Raw genomic sequence first — 6,219 nt, 5'->3', positions numbered from 1 at the left:
TGCTGATATTGAGTAGAATGTTCTATATATGTCTGTTAGGTCCATTTAGCCTATGGTATTCTTCAGTTCTGCTGTTTTATTGATTTTCTATCTAGATGATCTATCCTTTATTGAGAGTGGGGTATTAAAGTTTCTTATGGCCAGGAGCAGTGGCTCACGCCTGTAATCCCAGCACTTTGGGAGGCTGAGGCGGGCGGATCACGAGGTCAGGAGTTCAAGACCATCTTGGCCACATGGTAAAACCCCGTCTCTACTGAAAATACAAAAAACAAAATTAGCTGGAGATGGTGGCACATGCCTGTAATCCCAGCTACTTGGGAGGCTGAGGCAGGAGAATCACTTGAACCAGGGAGTCGAAGGTTGCAGTGGGCCAAGATCATGCCACTGCACTCCAGCCTGGCGACAGAGTGAGACTCTATCTAAAAAAAAAAAAAAAAATTACTTACTAGTATTATGTTTCTATTTCTTCTTTCAATTCCAAAATGTTTGCTTTATATACTTAGGGTCTTTGATGTTAGGTGAATATATATTTATAATTGTTAATCTTTTTATAAAATTGGTCCTTTATCATCATTTAATGACCTTATTTGTCGCTTGTGTAATTCTTTGATTTAAAGTGTATTTTGTCTGATATAAATGTAGCCACTCATGCTTTCTTTTGGTTACTTTTTACATGGACTATCTTTTGCTTACCCCCTCACTTTTAGCCTATGTGTGTCCTTAAACTTAAATTGGGTCTCTTGTACACAGTGTATAGTTGGGTATTACCTGTTTTTTTAAATCCACTCAGCCATTTATGTCTTTTGATTGGGGAGTTTAGCCCTTTAAATTTAAAGTAATTAGTGATAGGTAAGTACACTACAATTAACTTGACATTTTGTTAATTGTTTTCTGTCTCTTTTATAGTTCTTCTCTTCCTTTCTTCCTCTCGTTATCTTTATTGTGTTTTGATGGCTTTTGTAGTTATACACTTTGATTCTTTTCTCTTTATCTTTGGTGTATCTACTGGAGGTTTTTTCTTGTGGTTACAATAGGGCTTGAATTGAACATTTTATAATTGTGACAGTCTATTTGAAGCTGACAACATCTTAACTACAATTGCATACAGAAATTTACACTTTACTCCCCCACAACTTTATGTTATTGATGTCAGATATTACTTCTTTTTTATATTATGTTTCCATTAACAAATTTCTGTTGTTACAGGAATTCTTAATAATGTTGTTTTTTAATTCATTATAGTGTTAAAAGTAATTTATGTGTCACCATTACAATATTATAATATTCTTTGTTTATCGTTATATTGACCTTTATAGTGAGATTTATCATTTCATATGTCTTGGTGTTGCTGTTTAACTCCTTTTTTTTGTTTCACTGTTAATACCGCTTATAAGGTAGAACTAGTGGCGACAAACTCCTTTAGCTTTTGTTAGTTTGGGAAAGTCTTTATCTCTCCATCATTTTTTATTTTTTTTTTTGAGACGGAGTCTCACTCTTTTGCCCAGGCTGGGGTGCAGTGGTGTGATCTCGGCTCACTGCAAGCTCCGCCTCCAGGGTTCATGCCATTCTCCTGCCTCAGCCTCCCAAGTAGCTGGGACTACAGGCACCCGCCACCACACCCAGCAAAATATTTTTTTAGTAGAGACAGGATTTCACCACATTAGCCAGGATGGTCTCAATCTCCTGACCTCATGATCTGCCCACCTCGGCCTCCCAAAGTGCTGGGATTACAGGTGTGAGCCACCACGCCCGGGCATCTCTCCATCATTTTTAAAGGGCAGTTTTGTTGGGTATAATACAGATACCCAGCATCAGCAATATAATACAGATTTTTTTTTCCTTTCAGTATGCTGAATATATCATCCCATTCTTTCCTGGCCTGTAACATTTCTTTTTAATAAGATGATTTTAAAATTTATTTTTATTTTTAAGATTAAGCATCCCCTTTGACAATCCAGAAACATAGTCCTTGCTCACTGTTTGGATACACGCACCTAAAACAGTTAAAAGTGATTCTTCAATTTTCAATGACAAAGGAGGAAAAAAGAATATGTTCTCAAGCAGCAGTTCAGTTGTTCTACCCTCTTTTCCAAAAAATCTTACTTTGCTACCAAGCCACTCACCAAACTATAAGAAAAGACAATTTTTCAAAAAGCCAAGAAAACCCAGAAAAAGGAATAGGTATCAATCCAAAATTATCACCCAAAATACTGCCATTGCAAAAAAAAAAAATTGGAAGCCAAATTCCCATAGCTTGTTAGAGAACATATTTAAAAAGAATTCAGAAAGTTAGGACTGGAACTACAGTGGTATAGACACATTATACTGTCACTACAGGCATATATATGGTGCTAAATGTGGATAATTCAAGAACTTTCAACTTGGGAATATATTAGTCTTTCTCCTATTCCAGCAGAGGAAATAAAAACAGGTGTTGCTGGAATTAATATTAAAATTGTCCTTACAAACAGAAGGTAGGGCAAAGGTAAAGAGGGGGAATGTGGAACAAAAGTAGTAAAGACAAGTCATTTTGAATCTAGGCTCTAATACCCAGGAAAGTTGAATAGAACTTAAATTCTTCTGAGCCAGTATCACTAAATTCTAGATTTGGCCTGAAACCAGTGGACCATATACACCACTAATAAATATCAAGTGCCCAACAGTATTTGTGGTATTAAAAAATATTTTTAAAGTATTATAAATTTCCATTCTGAAAAGCAGTATATCAAAATAACACTGGACCATCCAGTCAGTTACAGAATACAGGGCTCCCTCCAAAGAGAAGTGACTTGGCCAAAGTTTAGGTTGGAAAGAATGTGAGTATCATGGAGTAAATTAGATCAGACTCACAGTATAATTTTCATAAGCCTTCTACCCACCCCTGTTGTAAGCAGTAGTACTGAGGGAGCTCCAACAGAATGCCTTAGAGGGATGCTTCTCAGAAACAAAAAGGGACTCTAAGTTTAACTCTTGACCCCTCTTTGCCTACCTAAAGCTTTGGGAGAAAAATATTTAACTATTCAGTGCTTTGCACACATTATATTTAATATTCTGTTGTTTCATTTTCTGAAGTTTTGGCTTATGATTTTGCTCAACTTACATTACATTAAAAAACGTATGAATGCACCTTCAGTAGTACCACATGAAAATATAAAACTTGTTCTTCCATATCTTCTATACAGGAAGAGTGAATAAATAGTGCCATAAATATCCTGCAAGGTTACTTTGTGTACTTGACAAAAGATTAGGGAAAACCAATCCACTTCCATATCTTGAGCAGTCATTAACTAGTCTTTAATCCCATCTTCCCAAATATCTCCATTAACATCCACAGCATGAAACAGCCCATTAAAACATGATGAGGTCGGATCAGTGAAATGTTTGTAAGAGTCTGCTCTAGAGAAAGAACCCACGCAAATCCAACAGAAATATTGCATACAGCCAGTACATGTCATCTTATTACATTCATCAATTTCTCTATGAGAGTTCCACAACATGGCAGCTCTTTGAGTTCTTTTCTAGCCACTCCTTACTTTCCATCTCTTCCAGTGCCTTCTGAATCACCCTCTTATGATACCTTTGTTACAAAAGTCTTTTATTGGCCTCATCTGCATTCAGGGATTTATTTGATAAGTCTATTAATTTATCTGCAGTCACCTTACATAGAGAGACCCCATGGTAGGTCAATTTGCCCAAGGTACAGAAGGCAAAATTGCAGCTGGAGCAGATGCCCATGCTGCAGCCAGGATTCTGCATCACAGGGAGCTGGCAGCATGAGCGGGGGCAGTACCCCACATGTGCCATCAGGTCCAAAGTGGACTGGAGGAGAAGGCAGTGATAACAGGCACTAGCTCTCTGACCTGCCTGGGAGTGGCCATCAAAGGGCACTTTGGTTTTGTGCAGTTGAGACATTGGATCTGACCATCTCTCATCTGGAGTTCAAAGTCGTCCTTCAGACAAGCTTTGCAGTATACATACCTGCCCTCCAAGAAGTACATGCATTCACTGCCCAGCTTCTCACAGAAACAGATATTGCACAGGAAAAATTTACTATTAAAGCATTTTATGTGCTGAGCTTGATCAAAGTCCAAGATTTTCTGGATTAGACTTGACAATGATTCCACATCCACACAGCTCTCTCATCCACAGTTTCCTCTTGGTCTACATTAGATCCAGCAGCTCCTCCAGTATCTAGCTCTGTGCTGGGAGAGGCTTGGGCTGTCATTCTCTACGCTTATTTCTGAGAACCCATCTTGAGCTCAAAAGGAGAGACAATATTCAAGTACACTAGGGTCTCTTCCTTAAGAAACTGGATCCAGGCAAAAAGGACCATGCTGCCATGGTGTTCTTCCCATAGGAAGTCTAAGTGCTTGCATACAGCAGATAGCACTCACAAATATCTTGAAATTCTGTGGCAAATCCAAATAGAACCTGGTTTCTCCACTTTGAACAGACTCTGCTTTTCTAAATTCATCCCCATCATAAATACTCTCCAGGCCCAACAATTTACCCTCCTGAGCTTCTCTGTCTTCTGACATTTAATTTTCTGAGGAACTGTTAATAACAATCAGAAGAAATAGATATTAACAGTGCAATCTCTGTTTCAGTTCAGAGTGGAGTTCGTGCAAATCTCATTTATTCTCCAGCTGGTGGAGCTGAGACTGCTGAAGCTGGATATGCTGGCCTGTAACATTTCTGCTGTAAAGTCTGCTGACAGAAGTTCCCTTTTGTCAGCAGTGAAGGTTTGTGAAGTTTCTTTTCTCTTGTTTTTAAAATTCTCTCTGACTTTTATAACTTAATTATAATGTTTTTCTAGTATACCTCTTCGGGTTCAGCCTATTTAGGAATCTTTGGGCTTCATAAATCAGAATGTCTATTTTTCTTACCTAGATTTGGAAAATTTTTAGTCATTTTTTTTCTTTTTTTTTCTTCTTGAGACAGAGTCTCGCTTTGTCTCCCAGGGTAGGGTGCAATGCCACAATCTCAGCTCACTGCAACCTTCACCTCCTGGATTAAAGCAATTCTCACATCTCAGACTCCCAAGTAGCTGGGATTACAGGTCCCAGCCACCACGCCTGGTTAGGTTTTGTATTTTTAGTAGAGGTGGGGTTTCACCATGTTAGTCAGGCTGGTCTCGAACTCCCAACCTCACGTGATCCACCCACCTCAGACTCCTAAAGTGCTGAGACTACAGGTGTGAGCCACTGCGCCTGGCCCATTATTTTTAAAAATAAGATTTTTTCCCATTTCTCTTTTTATTTTCCTCCTTGGACTTCCGTAACAGGTATATTGTTTCATTTGATGGTGTCCCATAACTCCCATAAGATTTTTCACTCTTTTTTGTTCTTTTTTCTTTTTGTTCTTCTGACTGTATAATTTCAAATGAACTGCCATTGAATTCACCGACTCCTTCTGTTTGATTTAGCCTGCTGTGAAATGAAGATTGCTAGTAAATTTTTCAGGCCAGACATTATATTCTTTAGTTCCAGGATTTCAGTTTGATTCTTTCTTATGATTTCTATTTCTTTGTTGAACTTCTCCTTTTGTTCATGTATTGTTTTCCTGATTTAGTTTCATTGTCTATGTTCTCTTGTAGCTCCTTAAGTTTCCTTAAGTCTACTATTTTTAATTATTTGTTAATTTTTTTTAGATCTCTATTTGTTTATTGTCATTTACTAGTGTTCTATTGAGTTTCTTTGATGGTATCATGGTTGCCTGATTTTTCAGGATTTCTGTAACCTTTTGTTGATGTCTGTGCACTTGAGGAAGCAGTCACCTCTTCTAGTTGTTACTAACTGGTGTTAGCAGGGAAAGATATTTGCCAGTCAACTCAGTCAGAGATTCCAGGTATATAAACTGGCACAGTTCACAGGTCAGCTGGGGGGCAGTGTTCACAGGCATGTGTGTCTTTGGTGGGCCTGTTGCAGGTATTTGCAGGGGGCAGTCCTGCTGTTGGGGTCTGTGGCTGGCCTGGGCTGCCACTGGAGTCCACAAATGGGTGTGGCTACCTTCAGGGTCTATAGGAAGGTGGGGTCACCATCATGTTCACAGGTGGGCCTGCTGCTGAGTCTACTGCCATGAAGCTCCATTTACTTTCTTTGTGCCTTAGACAAATTACTAAAGCTTATTAAGTTTGTAATTTTCCATCATTTATGGAGATCATACTTAAAGTATAGTTGTAACAATTTAATATTATATCACAGATAAAGCAGCTGGCAT

At 38.4% G+C, this 6,219-nt stretch overlaps 1 pseudogene; it reads right to left on the bottom strand.

Moving 5' to 3' along the window:
* Positions 1-3,287: 3,287 nt before the first annotated feature.
* LOC100586727 lies at positions 3,288-4,753 on the bottom strand (annotated as a pseudogene).
* Between the last annotated feature and the right edge of the window lie 1,466 nt (positions 4,754-6,219).

This window comes from Nomascus leucogenys, chromosome 20 (assembly GCF_006542625.1).
Source record: "Nomascus leucogenys isolate Asia chromosome 20, Asia_NLE_v1, whole genome shotgun sequence".
Classification (NCBI taxonomy): Eukaryota; Metazoa; Chordata; class Mammalia; order Primates; family Hylobatidae; genus Nomascus; species Nomascus leucogenys.
This window is presented reverse-complemented; position numbering and strand designations above follow the sequence as displayed.